This window comes from Pseudorasbora parva, chromosome 18, assembly GCF_024679245.1.
Source record: "Pseudorasbora parva isolate DD20220531a chromosome 18, ASM2467924v1, whole genome shotgun sequence".
Classification (NCBI taxonomy): domain Eukaryota; kingdom Metazoa; phylum Chordata; class Actinopteri; order Cypriniformes; family Gobionidae; genus Pseudorasbora; species Pseudorasbora parva.
In genome coordinates this window covers 39,782,905-39,804,264 of record NC_090189.1, presented here as the reverse complement: position 1 = coordinate 39,804,264, position 21,360 = coordinate 39,782,905, and the positions used below count along the sequence as shown (strand labels likewise).

Genomic DNA, 21,360 nt, shown 5'->3' with positions numbered 1-21,360 from the left:
ATTCCTCACAGGCTCGGCAATCTGATCCTTCCAATGCCGCCTCAGCATGGGCTAGGCCCAGACACAGCACACAATCCTCGTGTGCGTCCGGAAAATCGACGGGCCCGCCACACTCGCGACAAAGAGACATCTTGAAGTTAGTAATCCGCCGGAACGCAAGAGGGGATTCGCAATCCGCGTGGTCCACTCTCGTAGCGTAAATCAACGACGAAACCAGGCTCCAGGTGAAGAAGAAAGATTCTGAGGTTTTTTGGCGCCTGACATCGCTTTTATAGTGGCTGGGCCAGCCAATCAGGCGATTGCCAGGACGCCATTGGCTATTGCAAAGCAATAGAGTGATTCAATCAGGCTTCAGCATTTCGAGGAAAAGGGTTTCCCCATACGTAATGTCGAGGAACCGACTCGATAAGGGAACTCTGAGATACATATAACTTTAAAGGATAACATGCCATTCTGTTCTGCTAACGTAATGTTAAAACGCTATAATTTAAAACCTTTCTGTAATCATTTAACCATTACTTGTGTAACATTTATTTTTGGGATACAAAACAAGTGCTGCGACTCAAAAATGACCACAATATAGCATAAAATGATCATTTTGCCTGAGTGCTGTAATCCATTATCATTTGGATTAGGTTGGTTCTCCTTTTTGACATTTTAGAAATAAACGATTCATGGTGATTAATAAACGTGTCTGTCTGTATGCTGTATATGTTTTAAGAAATCGAGGGTTTAGGTTTAAAGGGAAAGAATAGGTTTAATGGCTCAAAAAACTTATATTATATTGAAACTAAACTTGTCACTGTACTACTGAAATAGCAATAAAAAGGTAACACTTTATTTTAAAGTGTTCTTGATACACATTACATTTACTATTGTAATAACAGAAGAAAAAAAATGAGCTCATGTTATAGGTGGGCGTCTTGCAGCTCTGTTGCTAAAATAAAATACTCCTGCTTCTATCATTTGTTCCCCTCTGGTTGGACTTTCTTCAATGAGTAACTGAGTTTCAATACAGTGAAAGCTTTACTTTGGCTTTGCTGCTTTGCTGTCAGTACGGTGACTAATACCCAGATGTTTCCAGAAAACACAGCAATGAACTGAGTTTAACATTTGCCATGTCATATTTCATAATACGCTTACAGTAATATCAGCGAGCATTTGGTACGTATGCACTTTTGTTTTGTGTATTGTTTAGGCCCCATTCATTAACTCTTTCCCCGCCAGCGTTTAAAAAAAAGTTGACAGCCACCCCCAGGTTTTTTTTTTTTACCATTTTCAAAAAAAATAAATAGCCCCATTTAATATTTTGTTTTATGAATATCTGAGCATGAATATATCAAAAGAAAGAGCTGACCCTCTTCTTTTAAACAACAACAACAACAACAAAAAAGTTTTATTCTTGCTTAATGTATTCCTTTTTTATCAAAACTTGAATGGGTAAGTTTCATAAAAAAGCAACAATTTGAACACAAAGCTGAGAAAATCACGTTTTTGTTTCTCAATCAAATGTTTCCTTTTATCTCTATTGAATGTGTCATGGTCAACTATAAGTAAGCCATATATAGGTTGACCAATCTACATGATGCCATCTTTACACAAAGCACTGTAGACCAATTAGTTTTTCATGTCAACACAAGCAGACAGGGTCCTTGACATGCTTTTAAGAGGAGTAAAAAATGAATTTAAGCTGGATTGAGGCAGTCGTTATTGCCAAGGTTTACTGTTGGGGATTTGTTGTGTCGTGCCGCATCCAGTGTAGACAGCATCGCTGATTATAATGGATTCTATCTGCTTTTGACACATCGGGTCGTGCCGCTTAAATCTGGTGTACGAGATCAAACCAAAACAGGGCCGACCATCTGTGAGCAAACTGACACATACCTTTAAGGAGTGGTTGATTATGATTTCACTTGTTTAACTGTAGTTAGTCTGTAATGTTGCTGTTTGAGCAGAAACTACATCTGCAAAGTTACGACGCTCAAAGTTTAAAGCAGAGGGAGATATTTTGAACATTCAGAAACTTCCTGTCTCATTCTACGTCATCTCTTCTTCTTAATAATAATAATAATAATAATAATAATAATAATAATGTGTTCGATTTATATAGCGCTTTTCAAGGCACTCAAAGCGCTTTAGATTGAAGGGGGGAATCTCTTCAACCACCCCCAATGTGCAGCACCACCTGGATGATGCGACGGCAGCCATATTGCGCCAGAACGCTCACCACACACCAGCTGATTGGTGGAGAGGAGACCAAGTGATGAAGCCAATCAGGAGAGGGGATGATTAGGAGGCCATGAAGGACAGGGGCCAATGGGCAAATTTGGAATTTTTAACGACCACAGAGAGTCAGGACCTCGGTTTAACGTCTCATCCGAAAGATTGAGGTCATTCTTGAGTCTCTCCATCATTGTCCAACTCCGGTTTGATCATAAAAGACAGAATAGTTTCTGATATTTTCAGTGTGTGTCTGCGTGAGGTAACAAGAGCTCTTGAAGCTCCGCCCTCTTCTCTAATTTGCATTTAAAGAGACACAAGAACCTTGGATTTTTGCTCACCCTCAAAAAGTGTCAATTTTAACATGCTATACAAATGACCTGTGGGGTATTTTAAGCTAAAACTTCACATACATACTCTGGGGACATCAGAGGCTTAATTTACATTTATAAGGACTATACTAAAATATATCATTATAGGAATCCTTTAAGCAATAAGGTCACTCCTGCTGTGTCTTTGGCTCCAAATTACAGCAGTTCACAGTGAGAGCATTTACTTTCCATAACAATCTCTTCAGCAGAGCAGTGAATTGTGCCGAGTCTCTTGAGAACTGATTTAAACTGACGTTTTCCATGTTTCCTATGATTGGCTGATTATTGCAGATGTCAAACTTTCAGGTGCATGCAAAACTCTGGATCAAACCCTGAGATGACTCTGAAAATGTGAACGCTGTACCCCCTGCTAAACCAGGTTAGTTTTGTCAACTCTAAACCAACTCTGAGATTATGAGTTTATTTTCATATTGACAAAACCAAACCAATCCAATCATGCTTTGTTGGTAACATGACGCTGATCATTAACTTTCAATGTCAACCCAGGTTTTAAAGATGAATTCATAAATAACTACGAAACATGAAAACGTTAACAGCCAATCACATGCATGAAACATAGTTAAAGGTGCACTATGCAACTTTCCGTCCACTAGGGGGCGCCTATTCAAAACCAATGTGGAGTTTGATGACAGAAAGTGTGAGCGCAGTATCTTGGGACATGTGGTCTTCACCTCACAGCCGGTGGAAAATAGGACTCGAGCAGAAATCACGTTCATGCCTGCGGTTATTAACGTTACTGTAGTGTAAAGCAGAGCAGGACCGAGTGTTGAGGAGCTGAGCACGGCCGCTGGAGCGATGTTATACAAACACACAGCTCGCGAGCAGCGGGACTTTTATTATGATGGGACGGGACACAGTCGCCGGGCGCCTGCACTGATCCGCTCTTCTGGTTATGATTATGAGGTAACGCAGCTTTGTTTATCATATTAGACACATTTAAGTGTGTTTATAATGATGTTATGACGTTCCTCTATGCGTTCACTTGTTCACACTGCTAAGAGTAAAGCGCTCCTGCCAAATAAAACCCGAAACCGAGGGTAACACAGATATGACGCGATTGACAGGCGACTCCCTCAAACGCTATGCTGACACGTCCCGGGTCATTGGTTAAAATAGCAATTTTCTCACAATTTACAAATAGTTGAAAACATCTGGGATATTGTAGGTACTCAACTGAACAAAATATATAACACTGGCCTAGTGGTTTTTGGATATTTTACTGCAAAAATACTACATAGTGCACCTTTAAAATAAAATATTTTGAAAATATGAAGAATGTAAACCCAATTACATAGCAATAAGAAAATAAATGTCTTTAAGCAGGGACAGCTAAAACAAAACACTGTTTATTTTTATAACTAAGGGTGTAATGGTATATGTATTCGTCCTAAACCATCACGGTACAAACGTCACGGTTTGGCGCATAGAGTCAGATGCTAAATACAGTCGGTCACAGGAGATCCAGGCTCCAGTCCACATGCAGGGAACTACACTGCCACCAAAATGGTCGCATATGCGACCTTTTGAAATGCCATTGCGACCCTAATTTCTATGGGGTCGCAATTGTATCACTGATTATTTTTGCACCTACCTTATGTTTTAGGCAATATACTATGATTTACTATGAGCATTTATTAATACAGAAATGTGTAGCCTATTTTAAGAATACGTTTTATAACGTGCTCTGAGCATTCAACACATCAAGTTGGCTTCAACCCCGCGACCCCCGCCCCCTCCCGAAATATGATTTAAAAAAATATACCTCTCGTTAGGACACACACAGCAATCGCATATATATCTCAACATAGCCAAAGTTACAATCTGAACGTGTTGAAATGAAGCGGACAATTGACTCATATTGTAAAAAGGGAAGTTCAAGTGTAAATCACTTGATGTCGATGCGGCATGTCAAACGGAGCCTGTGAGTGAAAATGATGTCAGGGAAAGCACACGCGGGAAAAACGAAACAGACATATGAATTTCGACACCAGTGGCTCGAAGAATACCAGTGGTTAAGGCACCAAGACAGAGCAATGCACTGTGTGTACTGTAAATTGTGTGGGACATCAATTGCATGACTGTCCAAATTTGTAACTGCGTCAAAACAATTCAAACACAAATTATTAGCCGCCACGTTTACATGCACACTTTTTTGTCATTCCAATTAAAATAATTCCGATTGAAAGATTCAGTGGACTGTTTACACGAGACGTTATCTAAACCTATCTAGGGTTTACATGCCAATCCCAATCATCACAGAGCAGTTTGTCTGCCGCATCAGAAATATCGACGCTTCTCTCCAGCAGCTGAATGTGTTCACGGATGCCATAGCAACTCTCAACAGCCACCAGGACTTACACGGTTTTATAAAATATATTTATTTGTTGTAAAGTGTAATAATCATCTCAGAAAAAAATTAATTCTTCTGTCAGGCGCAGTTGAAGTAAAAAGTGCCTGGGACAAACGCTGTCAAGATGAGAGGATGTAGCCAGGCTATGTCTGTGTCATACCAACATTATCTTCATACGTTCTTAAGAAATTAAAAGTTCACCCCTCAGAAAAATTGACTTTCCTCTCAACATTATACCCTGCTTTTAAACGCAGCGCGTGGTCAGTGGTGAAGGCGCGCTTTACTGTATCACGTCATATAAGGACGCACACTCAAAAGTAATCCGGTCAGGTCGTTTACATGGTTACATTTTTCATGAAAAGGTTTATCCCACCCCTCTCAAACCGATTACAATTTCATTCGGTTTGGGCATTTTTATTCAGATTGAGGTGTTATGGAGCATTTTCATTTGGATTGGACTTTTAAACCGATTACAGTGCTCCATGTAAACGCACTGAAGCTTCACAATGACAGTATTGTTCATTATGATCCAGAGTGGCTTACTTTAAATAATTTGTGCGACCAAATCATGTTTTGTGCCAGTAACTGAAAAAGTTAGTAGCGCAAGTGTCACCAGTGGAAAAGGTTAGTGTAGTTCCCTGACATGTGTGCGATAATGCAACACCGTTTGATAGCCACCAAAACAGAAAAAAAGAGTAGAAGAAAGAGAGACGATCTACACACCAACCCATAACAAAAGTTCAGATGCACATTCAGTTTCCATTAATTTTTGTGACACGCTCCACAAACTTCATGGAAAGGAAATCGGTATGGCAAAAAAGCACATCGTGTGTGTTTTCTGTCTTTTATAAAAGTGCAGTGTTTAGTTTTTATTGTAAGTGTACACAGACAAAAACTGATTTTTGAATGATGCCTTACTCTTATCCGTATGTCCATAAATAATGAGTATTTTAAGTTGTTTCCGCTATTATAACGAGACTAAATCATTTGGTATTGTGCAGATTTGTGTCGTGGAAGTCTCGCTACAGTCCAGGCATCTTTAATTAGGTATGGAAAAAAAAAATCTGCAGGACAGTGTCCATCCTTGCTTTAATATGATACACAACGCACCAAAAAATAGACAATAACAAACAAACCCGAGAGGCAAACACAGGGCTATATATGCACACAACAAACCAAACACAGTAACCATGGTAACAAACAGGATCAAAAGCCAAGGGAACCAATGAAACAGAAACTAAAACTCAAGAAACTAGGGCTCAGAAACAACATGAAAAACAGGACATAAACCTGACCGCTGCATGAAGAACATCCCAACATAGCAACTTTCTGCTCAACCAATAGCGTGACCTTGGTCAGGCCCTCTTGTGTGCTTAACCAATAGCAGACAACCCGACTGCTTTATTTTTATTTCAAACAATAAAAAAGGTATTTGTTCTCAGCTAACTTCTCTCCAATGACATCACCCAACCGCCTTCACCAATCCCTTTTCAACTGTCAAGAAATGACAAATGTAGCTCTTCCCTCTCTTTGTTTCTTCCTCTAAGCTTTCAAATCCACGCACAATTCTTCATTCATGCGTCATTGTCCACTAAGCACTTAGTCCTGCCCTGTTCTCTCCTTCCTTTAATTCCTCTTTTTTATTTTCTCTGCTCTCATGCACTTCTATGGCCCAGGTCTTATGACTCACTCAGATTTAACCCAGCAGGCTCTTTCCGACAGCTTCATGACTTGTGGAAACAAATCTTTGTCATCCGCACTCTCCGCCTTTTCCAGACTGCAGCTCTCCTTAAAGAGAAAAGAGGCGGCTCAGGAGATGCGGAGAGATTCGCAGCAGCTGTTCGCTGCCTTCCCAGTGGCTCGAGGATATGCCCGGGTGAATTTTTTGTATGACATGTTCTGTTCCTCTAGACCTTTTTTGTCCAGTGACTCAGGAGTCAACCGGGAGCACATCCGGCATTTCCAAGAACCAGACATAGCATCACTCAATGTTGCAGCAAGAAATACTAGGGCTGTGCGATATTGGAAAAAACTGTGATACGCGGTATCATGTTAAATAATGTGATATCGATATGATATTGCTATTAGTGTGTAAAATCTATTTCAACTATATTTAAAAATAAAATAAAGAATTTAACTGAGAGTGATACCATTTATGTTTCACATTCTCTCTGGGTAAAGAAAGCATCGCTACAAACTCTGAAAGTGACCAGCAGTGTTTTAGCAAAAATATATGTCACAAATCTAACAATATAATTTTAATATCAATGTAAACAAACAAAAAAATGTAATGCCAATATTTAAATACCAAAAACTCTTTGCTTGACTTATTATACTGATAATATATACAGTGAGGAAAATAAGTATTTGAACACCCTGCTATTTTGCAAGCTCTCCCACTTAGAAATCATGGAGGGTCTGAAATTGTCATCGTAGGTGCATGTCCACTGTGAGAGACATAATCTAAAAAAAAAAAATCTAGAAATCACAATCTATGATTTTTTTTTACTATTTATTTGTATATTACATACGGGTGACCCCTCATAGTCGAAGATTCAATGCATCGATATGCAGGATCGGATTTGACCACCGATCTCACGGTCGAATCTTCGCGGGTGTTATGAAACGAGGATCTTACCATTTTGGCAATATGAGGGTGCTCATATTAATGGGGTGAGACGGCTAATCCTGAGACGGCGCTGAGCTTCAGTCCAGTGTGAGATCCTGAGACGGCGCTGAGCTTCACGTCCGGTGTGAGATCCTGAGACGGCGCTGAGCTTCAGTCCGGTGTGAGATCCTGAGACGGCGCTGAGCTTCAGTCCGGTGTGAGATCCTGAGACGGCGTTGAGCTTCAGTCCGGTGTGAGATCCTGAGACGGCGCTGAGCTTCAGTCCGGTGTGAGATCCTGAGACGGCGCTGAGCTTCAGTCCGGTGTGAGATCCCTGAGACACGGCGCTGAGCTTCAGTCCGGTGTGAGATCCTGAGACGGCGCTGAGCTTCAGTCCGGTGTGAGATCCTGAGATGGCGCTGAGCTTCAGTCCGGTGTGAGATCCTGAGACGGCGCTGAGCTTCGGTCCGGTGTGAGATCCTGAGACGGCGTTGAGCTTCAGTCCGGTGTGAGATCCTGAGACGGCGCTGAGCTTCAGTCCGGTGTGAGATCCTGAGATGGCGCTGAGCTTCAGTCCGGTGTGAGATCCAGAGACGGCGCTGAGCTTCAGTCCGGTGTGAGATCCTGAGACGGCGCTGAGCTTCAGTCCGGTGTGAGATCCTGAGACGGCGCTGAGCTTCAGTCCGGTGTGAGATCCCGAGACGGCGCTGAGCTTCAGTCCGGTGTGAGATCCTGAGACGGCGCTGAGCTTCAGTCCGGTGTGAGATCCTGAGACGGCGCTGAGCTTCAGTCCGGTGTGAGATCCTGAGACGGCGCTGAGCTTCAGTCCGGTGTGAGATCCCTGAGACACGGCGCTGAGCTTCAGTCCGGTGTGAGATCCTGAGACGGCGCTGAGCTTCAGTCCGGTGTGAGATCCTGAGATGGCGCTGAGCTTCAGTCCGGTGTGAGATCCTGAGACGGCGCTGAGCTTCGGTCCGGTGTGAGATCCTGAGACGGCGTTGAGCTTCAGTCCGGTGTGAGATCCTGAGACGGCGCTGAGCTTCAGTCCGGTGTGAGATCCTGAGATGGCGCTGAGCTTCAGTCCGGTGTGAGATCCAGAGACGGCGCTGAGCTTCAGTCCGGTGTGAGATCCTGAGACGGCGCTGAGCTTCAGTCCGGTGTGAGATCCTGAGACGGCGCTGAGCTTCAGTCCGGTGTGAGATCCCGAGACGGCGCTGAGCTTCAGTCCGGTGTGAGATCCTGAGACGGCGCTGAGCTTCAGTCCGGTGTGAGATCCTGAGACGGCGCTGAGCTTCAGTCCGGTGTGAGATCCTGAGACGGCGCTGAGCTTCAGTCCGGTGTGAGATCCTGAGACGGCGCTGAGCTTCAGTCCGGTGTGAGATCCTGAGACGGCGTTGAGCTTCAGTCCGGTGTGAGATCCTGAGACGGCGCTGAGCTTCAGTCCGGTGTGAGATCCTGAGACGGCGCTGAGCTTCAGTCCGGTGTGAGATCCCTGAGACACGGCGCTGAGCTTCAGTCCGGTGTGAGATCCTGAGACGGCGCTGAGCTTCAGTCCGGTGTGAGATCCTGAGATGGCGCTGAGCTTCAGTCCGGTGTGAGATCCTGAGACGGCGCTGAGCTTCGGTCCGGTGTGAGATCCTGAGACGGCGTTGAGCTTCAGTCCGGTGTGAGATCCTGAGACGGCGCTGAGCTTCAGTCCGGTGTGAGATCCTGAGATGGCGCTGAGCTTCAGTCCGGTGTGAGATCCAGAGACGGCGCTGAGCTTCAGTCCGGTGTGAGATCCTGAGACGGCGCTGAGCTTCAGTCCGGTGTGAGATCCTGAGACGGCGCTGAGCTTCAGTCCGGTGTGAGATCCCGAGACGGCGCTGAGCTTCAGTCCGGTGTGAGATCCTGAGACGGCGCTGAGCTTCAGTCCGGTGTGAGATCCTGAGACGGCGCTGAGCTTCAGTCCGGTGTGAGATCCTGAGACGGCGCTGAGCTTCAGTCCGGTGTGAGATCCTGAGACGGTGCTGAGCTTCAGTCCAGTGTGCGACCCCCTTTAGGCACAATCGGCTTAAGACCGTGCATATAAACGCACTCAGTGCTCATTTCCTCTCTAGGCAGGTATTTTTTTTAGGTTTATTTATCAAAATGTTCTTTTATATATTTGTGTGATGTTCTGTATTTCGATCACGGCTTTAACATGTTATGAGAGAACGGTTTAAGAATGTTTATTCATCACATTACCTTTTATTTAAACCTAAATAAGAAAGCCATTGTCAGTTTGTCTGTCACTTGGCAGGCAGTTCTGGTCGCGTTATTAAAAGTTGTTGCTGTGCACAGTCCTGTGTAAAGGAAAATAAAAATTGTTTTACCCTCGTGCTGACTAGTGTTGTGCCCCTCCCAACCCATTCACATACACAGATGATTCGACTATCAGTCGACCATAGAGAGATTCGACAATTCTGATTCGGAATCAATGTTAATATTTGGTACAGTAGCCTTTGTTTGCAATTACAGAGGTCAAACGTTTCCTGTAGTTTTTCACCAGGTTTGCACACACTGCAGGAGGGATTTTGGCCCACTCCTCCACACAGATCTTCTCTAGATCAGTCAGGTTTCTGGCCTGTCATTGACAAACGCAGAGTTTGAGCTCCCTCCAAATATTCTCTATTGGGTTTAAATAAATGAAGTGGAGGTGGACATTTTAAAGGCAGACTAATAGGTCAAACAAAAGAGAACTGGAGCGCTGCTGGAATCCCTTGCACCCTCTGGTGCTCTTGGAAGGGTTAAATGTTAAAAAAGAATTAGGAAAAAAATCCAAGTCCAGGCACTCAATGGGATGCAAAAGTAAAAAAAGCCTTTATTGGTAGGGCTAAAACATTAAAACACCAACGCGTATCGGCCCATTGGCCTTCATCAGGGTGTTGGTAACAAACAGACAGGATCAAGCACTACTTATAGTTGCATTGGTTTCAGGTGTGCCACTCTGGCACTTGCAACACAACTTTTGGCCACTAGAGGCAATAGTTCAGATAATGGCTAATGCCAAAAGGTAAACCATACAAATACAAGGTAAAATAAGAGATCTCCAAGTGGAAAAAATAGGAGTGACACCAATACAAACATCTTGTGTGCTCCCTAAAGTCAATAAATGTGAATAGGCTAGTTACCCATCTTACTTCCGAATTTATTGTCAAGATAGTTCTAAAACAACAGAAGAAAAATGTTATGGGCATTACATGTCTTTGAGGGTCAGAATTCTAGCTGAGAGACAGGTGTTCAAATACTTATCCATGCCGCTCCATGTCTCTCCTGAGAGCTCATCTTTACAAACTAATACAAAGCACCGCAAGATCATTCACATATGATGATGAGCACAGAGAGCACCTGTCTATCAAAAGCTCTTTATCCAATCAGAGAAGATCACTGTTAAGCCCCTCCCCAACAGGGGTTTGTGTCAAAAGAGCAAACGAAAAACTGAGAAACGTAAGCAAAATCTTTGGCAATGCATTCACAATCCACGATTTGCGAAAACGATTCTTTGAAAAACATTAACAAAGAATGAAGGGTACTGACTATCCTGTTACATTTGTCAACTGAGTTCATTTTTTTTTTTCATTTTCAATGTGTTTTTCTTCTTTTGTAATGGCATATTTTTGATAGTTTCTGAAATAGTTGCGTTCAGTTTTATAAAGTTTCGTTCAGTTTTATTGAGACAAAGGTAATTCCATATTTAATCATTTATTTTTTATGTTTAGAAACTTTTGTAATTTAATCCATTGATGTGCACTGGTCACCTTTTTTAGGCTATGTTTTAGTTAAATAGCTTTTGCTTTGTAATGCCGAGAACAATGATACCAATTATGGCTTATGTTTAATTGAACACGCTATCCGCCATTTAGAATTTTTTGAAAACCTACTTTTTCAAACTCCTTGTAGACCGTTGGTCTGATTTTCACCAACACTGGCTAGATCTAGCCTGACATGGTCATACTCAAGTCTAGTCAGAATATGAGTCTAATGCTCCACTGGGCTGTGATTATGGGGCGTGTTTCAACCCAACCAGGAAAGACCTCAATTGGATAGCCCTACAACCAATCAGAGCAACGAAGTGACGCATTACGTTAGTTGTCAAATGTCAACAGAGCTCAACTGCACTGTGTTGCCAAGTCTGCATTTTTTTCCACGCGTTGTTTTCTATGTCCGCTTGTTGAAGCGCCTATTATGTGATATATAGATCCATGAGTGCGAATTTTATCAGGCAACCTTGCCAAAATAACACACATTTTACCCCCCAAACGCCATTTTTTTTACCAGAGAACCCCCCGAGAAGCTATTGTTTAGGGCTAGTAGTTGGCGGATTTTGCTGTAAAAACTTGGCAACCCTGTCTAAAGAAATAGAAACTGAGAAATAGTGAAGGTGAATGCAGATACAAACAAGCTCTCCATTTAGGATTCGAACAAATATAATCCAAGCCCCTTTGATGACGTGATGATTACGTTACTGTTGATCATCTGTCCGTCATCGTCTAAAGCCCGCCCTGATGATTTCATTGGTCCGAACAATTTCTGTTCGGAGATAATTACTCCTATATGGATCGAGGCCAGATCGAACCGCCCGACCTAAAATTGTTGTGGGCGCGGCTTAGTTCGGCTGGCATCCAGGCTAGCTCAGATCAACTTCAGACCATGCCGACAAAAAATTATTAAAAAGCTTTACGATAGATGAAAACGAATCGAGTAACACATCAGCAAAATTGTTGGCATGATGCCAAGCTGATTCTGAGGCTATAACTCTGCAACACACTGGCATATTTTCACCGAACTTTTATGTGTCATTGTAACCTCACACTGACCACACCAATAATAATTTGATAACAGCACCCCCTATTGGTCAAAAGTTATAATCAAGGTAATCATACTACAGTATGATCTATGTATTGATATATTGTATTTGTGATGTTTCAGTCATTTTGATTAAAATAATATAAAAACATCTTTAATTACTCATCGTGGCCATTTTCATGAAGCTCCCAGCCATACTTGCATTGTTCCTTTTTGTGCTTGGCCACGATAATGCTGCATGCGGATATATTTTTCTGTTGTATTTATCCTATTGTTTTTTTATTATATTACTGAAGGTTTCAACTCTTGTTTGTTGACAGTGAATCAGCTCTGAAAGAACAGATTAAAGGGTTGGGGGTCATTTCAAGGTTTTTATGAATGCACTGACAGGGGCCCCTGGACTAAGTTTTGTTTAGGGCCCCTAGAAAAACAAAACCGGCACTGATGATGACAACAAATGAACAAAGAAAAATAAAGTCTGCACACTGAAATTACAGCCCAACAGCTTAACGTTTCGACCCATCAGGTCTTCATCAGACAAAATTTTTGCTGCAATTTCTGTGTACACTGCAAAAAATGCTTTTCTTAGTTAATAATTTTTTCTTGTTTCTAGTCAAAATTTCAAAAAATTCTTACATAAAGAAACATTTACTAGACAAATAAATTATCAAAAAATAATAACAAATAGCTAAAAGTTAAGAGAGTTTTTGCTTAAAATAAGCAAAATAATCTGCCAGTGGAGTAAGTAAAATAATGTTGTTTTAAGATTATTTTTCTCACCCCACCGGCAGATTATTTCGCTTATTTTAAGCAAAAACTCTCTTAACTTTGAGTTATTTTTTCCCAAAACAAGACAATTACTCTTGCTTGTCTAGTAAATACTTCTTGTTTTAAGAGTTTTTAGATGTTTGGACCTGTTTGTTTTGTTTTCCAAAGAAGCAGCACTTTTTTTGGTTAAACCAATTCCGGCATATTTATAATTTGTCAAACATTTTGTTTCAATGTATCACCTATACTCTCAACTGAAACAGGAGCTAATAACATATAATTTGCTTTACTGTTTTTATTGCTAAATAACCAAGATGTGAACAAGAAACAATTTATGTTTTCACATCTCTACGATCTCAAGGAGAATATGATTCAATCTGATTGTGGATGGCATGCTCCATGTAATTACATTTCATCCAAACATCCTGTAATCTGCTTCCCCACCCAGCTCCAGCACATCCATGCACACTGGAACGCAGCGGTACGTATCGTGCCAGCCCACAACTCATTTGAAGAGAGCAGACAAATACAAATGACTCATTGGCATATGCTAAAGGTCACATACCGATAGATATGAGGGGGCCATGTTTATGCATTTACAATGGTGTCACATGACCTTCACTGAGGCCATAAAAAAGACTAATGTTGACAAAACATGGAATACTGTTTTCTCTCTTATAGGCTGTTTAGAGTTCAATTTCCAAACCTAGATCAATGGTTATTAGTGGTGTTTGTAAAGGCAAGCATCACTATAACTATTGCTCATACTTGTGTTTAAGGATCTGAAGGTATCCCCAACTCACTGGAGTTGTGGATGAATATATATTTTTTTACCGATGCATCACAATCCTGATGTAAACGATTCAGCATCAATGCATGAAAACAATTAAACATATTAATGTACTGTTTCAATGTACTATATATTAATAAAAAAGTCCTTTGGAAGCAAAGCACTTGCGTCTGATGTTCACAGATAATGCACTTCTTGAAAGCAGATATTTGGGCACATTTCAGGAAAGAACATGCATTACTGAGAAAAAGTGTGGGATGTGCTTGAAGTTAAAAAAAGTTACTAAGCCACAAAAAAAGATCTCAGTGCGTTACTCATGCTGATTGACAGACACGGGATTATTTCTAAATATCTGACGCGCCAGTTTCATATGTTTTTAAAGGTTAATCACATATTTTTTTAGGGGGGGCTGAGGCATAAGTTCATAAAAAAGGGCCTAGTGACACCCATGGCTATGACAGTATTACTTCATCAATTTACACTAAATAGCTATCTCTGATGTAATGTTTTTTTTATTCAAATTAACTATGCTATAATGTTCTGCACCTGAAATAAATATGCATGGCGTGTGGTCCGTCCAGTACTAATATTCAGTGTAATGTTTTGCTCAACGTTATGATAGAGCGACCAGCTTAGTAGAGAACAAGTAACCAATAAGTAGGCTAACACACCTGTATATTTCGCTTTCTTTTTTATATTTCCTCTTTTTTCTTTTGACCATACTGAGCCCCTGATGGCTTTGACCTTTTCATGCCGATGAAACTAAAGCACGCCACGGATGACGACGTTCCCTGCCGCCCTCTACATGATCTCATCTCATTACAGCAGCGCCACTATCACTTCACTCCAATAATCGCAACTAATCATAATGCCTCGAAATAGCAAAAGTACGAAATATTAATAATAAAATATATATGAAATAACTAAAAAATCTTGTTGGGGCGGGGCCTCACTGGCGCCCCCCAGCTGTTGGCGCCCTAGGCGACTGCCTAAGCCTAGAAACGGCACTGGCAGAACCGTAAAGCGTCTCACAGCAACAAGTGTGGTACTGAACGATTCAGTGTTTGAATGAATCGCTTGAATGAACGACTCAATGGCTCACTCATTAAGACGGCCACCTGCTGCCACCTACAGGAGGTTTAGTTTCATGTTTACACATACTTTCCAACATTTCTTATGTGTCTATTCAAAACTACAAATCTCAAAACATTATTTAATGCAGTTGTAATTTTTCAGTATAAATGATTTAATTTTATTGTTAACAGCCCTTATAATGTCTTAATTTAATTTAATGTATTGATCAAATTTAACAATATAAAATTTAACCTGAAGCATAGCCTATATTTAATAAGATTAGGAGGAAATGCCCTTTATAAAAGGTAAAAATATCACAAATTTGAAATGATTCAATGAAAAAAATGAAAATTCACAAATGCAGATTTAAATATGTCAAAGCTGATTGAACACTGGTGAGTAGGGATGGCTCGATACCACAATTTTGGCTTCGGTACGGTACCACAATCTAATACCGAAGTACCGATATTAAATCGATACCACAAGTCTGATATTAGCGCGGGTATATTGCACGCAAATGAGAACAATTATGCAAGTTTTGAGTTTATAAAGTGGGAAATTACCACAAATGTTTATTAGTAAATTAATCAGCAAAGCTTATCACATCAAATCAGTCGTTTGAAAACTTTCTTGTGAGAAATAATTTCAGCAAAAATCTCTCAAAATTAGCAAATTGCTTCTGGTTTCAAAAGACATCGCACTACACTAAAGCAATCTGCATAATCCGATTCAACATTTCACGCTCGTCTCGGGATGGAGAACGGAAATCATTTGAACACGCAAGAGATTTTTATAGCATTTCGTAATAACAGTTAAGTTACAGGAGATATGAGCTCATACGACACACACACACACACACACACACACACACACACACACCTGTATAGTCACGCTCGCACATTACACATTAAGTTTCCTTAAACAGTCAAATACACAGAATTATGTACAAATGTCCGTCTTTAGTGAGTATTCACATAAACACAGGCGGCGGTGTCTAACGCGAATGTAAATAGTGCAATAGTATGCGTGCAAATATAATGAGATCTGATTGCCATTGGTTGAAACAAACGCTGGAGATTGTGATATTCGATCTTAAGTTAGGCTGTGTGTGTGTGTTGATCAGTGTTAAAAGAAAATAAATGTCTAAATGAGATGGTTTGAATGATTCACTGACCTGTCGATCTCTTCAGAAGTCTTAAAGTCAGGATAGTGACAGATGCTTCTTGGCTAGGTTTGATGGTTCTTCATCAGTTTTATAAGCAAAGTCATTACAAATGTCACTTCTACTCCTCTCTTTATTCATTCGTTTTGGGCATCTTGAGTGAGATTCAACTGCTTTATCCATTTTGTTCGTCTATGTTGTTGTCACATTTGCCGGTTGTTTCGGGTCAGTTTGGGTAGAGCGCTGCCATCTAGCGGTGAACTTCGGAACAGCAGCATATACCGAAATGTGCCAAATCATGATATCGTACCGTTTTAAATAAAATATATACCGGTATTTTTCCAGTACCGGTATACCGCGCATCCCTACTGGTGAGAATATTGCTTTAGAATATAGTTACAACACACACACACACAAAATTAAAAAAATATCGAACTTTTTTCCGGACAAGCACATTTTTTACTCGGACAAGTTAATGAACGATTTACTTGTCCGAAGGACAAGCACATGAACATGCTTAATGTCAAGCCCTGCAGTTTATCATAACTTTGTAAGATACTTCATATAGGCTACATAATTCAACCGCAAAATTTCATATCAACAGAAAAATCTCCCCTGCTTCAGAGAATATTTAATGATTTGCTTAAGCCCCGCCCCCCTCGTGACCTGATTGGTTACAAGGTAGTGTGTGCCGTCAGAAACACCAACATTACAAACCATGTTTTTGAGTCTTTTTTCACTGCCGTATTAAGGTGAAAATACTCAGCGATGGTGTTGACTGATGAATTTTCTTTAAAGCTGCAGTCCGTAGTTTTTCCTTTTTGTCGCCATCTCTGTTTGAAAACTGCAATTGCAGTTATTGGCGGAATTATCAACTTTACGCGAGAATCAAATGTTTTGAGGAGAAATCAGTCACCGCGCCCGTGTGGATACTGTCAATCACAATCACAGACTCTACTGTTTGAAAGTATGACCGACATAAGAATGTCATCTGAACAAGTAAGCAGCTCATCCTCTTTTGTTCTGACCAACTAAGGAGAAAAAAGCATTGCAATACATCACGATGATTAATCTAACGATCATTTATCATATCACGTCAAACTGCAAATTATACTTTTTCAAACTTTTAATGTTATCAGGGTTGCGTGACTACATTTATTGTGTATTAGGGATACCTGTAGTACAGTTTCCATTTCTGTGCAGTCTAATTTCTATTCGTCATATACCAACACATTAACGTGGAGTAGAGGTGAAGCCCCCCTCTCATAGCAAGCACAAAATAACTGATGTTACCATAATGCACAAAGCAAAACGAGAAAGGCACAACAAAGAAAACTCCTTAACTGCATGAATTAAGCGAACAGATGTGCTACTGTTACATAGCCTACTTCAAATCATTGAAATATCTTACCTGTCCAGCAGAAAAAAAGCTGAAAAAACCCTTCAAAACACGGAGTTCAGGCCACCTTAAATTATGGGTGAAGTCTCTGTTTTTTTTTTTGAAGTCTCTGACTTTGTTTGAAGACGCTGCTGTCTGTGTCATTAATGTTGATCAAACAACAGAAAGGATTGACTCACTCACTGAATAACAAATAACTAAATAATATAATACTTAATTTAGAAATTATAAATAGTTTATAAGTGTATATTTTATTGTATATAAGTGTGAAAATACAATTATAAAACACATTATAGATATGCTTATAAATCAAGAATAAAGCATGTGTAGCTGTATTAATAAGCTGCTTATCAATGTCTATTAATGCTTCATACATGATAAATGAACTATTTACTAATGCTTAACTAATGATTCATAGCATGAGTTATTATAAAGTGTTACTGTTACTTGTATTGTATTGTATTAATTGGAGGATAATAGTCGAATTGAATCGTGAGGCAAATGAAGATTCATCCCACTACAATCAGTGTTGGGTGTAATTAGTTACTGTAATTTAATTACTTTTCCCTTGAAAAAGTAAAGTAAGGGATTACTCTTATTTTTTGTGTAATTTAATTACAGTTACTTCACAAGTAATTGAACTAAATACCATACTTTAGAACAATTATATATTAATATTGGAATTAACATTCAAATTTAATGTCTTACTTTAAAATGAATATTTTTATGTATCCTTCATTTGTAATACTTTGGTCAGTTAATAAGAATAATTGCTGTAGTTTAATATTATGCATTTGAATGAATTAAAAGAGCCATTTTATATCTCTCCTTGAATCGCTTAACTCGAGGTTAATATAGGATTTAGAAAGTAATTAGTAATAAGTTATTAAATACTTTTTGGAGAGAGTATTTTGTACAGTAATCTAATTACACTATTAAAGATGTAATTAGCAACTAGTAATTAATTACTTTTTTAGAGTAACTTACCCAGCACTGTCTACAACCCACCGTACTAAAGTGCACTGTTTGCATTAGTGACATGAAACAAATCTACAATTGGAGGATAGCTGTACTGTGTTATTACTTTTCTAAGCGATGAGACATAAAATGTGTACCTAGTGAATGATAAAACGGCCCATAAAGAAAAGCATAAGACATTCATTCAAGAGTCATATCTAGTTACCAGAATATTCATGGGCTTGGCGATAGGCCCTTTAGACTCAAGTAACCATTCAGCAAAAAAAAAAAAAAAAAAAAAAAACAAGTTAGGCTGATTTTTCTGAAATGTAATTGGAGGAAAACGTTCCCAGTCAAATGCTCAGTATAAACAACTCAGAGTATCCTTAAATAAATGTACTACTCCTATGTGAATGTACCACTTAATGTCGAAAGATGATATATGAGCAGGTCTACCAAGAGGTCAGGGCTTTTCCAAATAACACACGCAGCTTGCTCAGAGAACACACACCAAATATGGCCAGACATAGCATATGATGCCTCTCTGTGAATCTCACACTCACACACAAAAATTCTGTTTGTGTGAAGAGGATTGTCTTTTATCATATTGTCATTTCGATGGTATAGCCCGGCATGGTGACAGCTTAAGGTTTTTGGGGAAATGATGTTCAAAGTTTCCTATGGTTGAGCAAAAATGATACTATAAACACACAGTTTGTCAACACAGAACTGACTAAAAAAAGTCCCTTTCAAGGAAAGTCTTAGTCACTTAAACGGGGGAATCCTGAAATTTCAAAAGCGGCTTGTTGAACTCACAATTAAACAACATATTTAAAATCAGCAACAAAATCTGAGATGAACTGTCACACTGTAGAAAATTGTTTCAATGTTTATGCTGCATTAACATTCTAGTTTAGTCAACTTGAAATATAAACGTAACATTTTAAGTAGGGATGCACTATATTGGATTTTGCCGATATCCGATATGCCACCGCTCATTTTGGCCGATGCCGATATATGTTTATTTTTTCCCCTTTGTTTGGAAACAGCACCATTTTGAGAAAAAACATTTTTTTTTTCATTCTGGTTTCAGATTTCTGAGGTTTCCTTACAAAAAGGATTCTTGTTGAAGATAAATAAATGTTAATAAAGTTCTTTTTATGATAAGAGTATATTAAAAGCTCTGAAAATAACAATAATAAAGTCAGTCATTTTTCACCCCAGATCCAGCTATAACCTAAATATTGTATTTTTGGATGTGCACATGTCATGAAGTGGGGGTGGCATGACATCCGCTGATGCTGTCTTTTAATTCTACAATTATTGTAGAGCTCCTTGGATTATTATTTTTCATCATCCATTTCCTAAAATTGTATTAAAGATTAATACACTGTACATAAAAGTATTTAATTTACAAGTGTCATGCTTGTGATTTGTGACATCATTACTGATTTGTTTATTCAGAACAAGAAGTAACTTCAATTTATTTGTGTATTCTACTTTTCATTGTATTACTGTAACAACAGCGCCCCCACTACATGTATAAATATATAGCGGTCTAGCTGGAGGGCACTAGGACCTGGAGGAGCTTCTGCTGCTGTGGAGGCTGCCGCACGCGCTAGAGAGTGGGGAGACGCGATTGGGCTCGTTTTGGGCTCGTTTTGTTGTGAAAACGTGGCAAATCTGCTGCTGACGGTCACGTCTTTCTGTACGCGCATTCAGAAATTCAAGGCAGTATTTAAAAACAATGTTGCATCTCCATCACTCTCCATAATAAAACGATCCAGTGAATATGGCTGACTTAATAATCAATGCACACTAAGCTGTACTGTTTAACAAAACTTGCTGCAAACATCTGTAGAGTGAAACTGTTGTGTACCTTGTTGTGTGTTAAGCCATTCCAATGCATTGACACCGCGCTAGAAGTATTGAGCGCTCCATGTGCCACGTGACTGCGCGCGCCGCTGGTAGATGAGAGCATGTTGCCACTCCGCTTTTCAACGCCTCTGACTTTAATTAGCGCCAAAACGCTATTTATTGTTTGAATTTCGCATTAAAACTTAATAATAATCATAATAATAATATTAATAAAATCTATAGGCCTAGCTTTGTTTAATATAAAAAGCAGGTTTGGCAATTTGGCGTGAGATTAAGCTGGGCAGCGTGAGAGCGTGACACAGAGCCTGAAAGCGTGTGTGTCACGCCAAATGCGTGAGAGTTGGCAACCCTGAATGTATTTGCTTGTTTTCACTTGAAAAATGACTGCAGTGCTAACATGCTGTTATCGCTGTAGCACTCCTTGCACACGTGAGTTATTGCAGGCACATATCAACACATTATCATATCGGCAAGGCATATTGGCATCATTTTTTAAATTTCGGCCCATGCCGATTTTTATATTTTAAGCGTTTATCGGCCGATTCCGATGTTGAGCCGATAATATCGTGCATCCCTCATTTTAAGGCAGCACGAACACTTAGCTAAATCAATTAAAAAAGCATATTTTTCAGGCTATTTTTAGTTTGACATGTTCACCGGCAGCCGATTAATGACTGCTGTGATCAAATTTGACCTCAGATGAAATTCTTGCAGTGTCAGGAGATTTGCCGCACAATCCTGCAGTGTGACGTCTCCTACGACGGCCGTCAAATATCTCCGTTTTTCAAGACAAACTATGACCAAAACGAGAGCTAGAGATTTCTCTGTAGCCTCCATTTCAGTCCCGTGTGTAATGCAGCTCAACGCGTCATTGATTGATGATAATAAACTCCGGATGAGTTTTCTTGCGTGTCCATCTTTAGCTCGCCTTGAAT

At 40.0% G+C, this 21,360-nt stretch overlaps 1 protein-coding gene across 1 annotated transcript in view; it reads right to left on the bottom strand.

Moving 5' to 3' along the window:
- Positions 1 to 21,360, bottom strand: part of pdlim4 (PDZ and LIM domain 4) — an 83,278-nt gene that overhangs the window by 47,199 nt on the left and 14,719 nt on the right. The gene's annotated exons all lie outside the window — the stretch shown is intronic.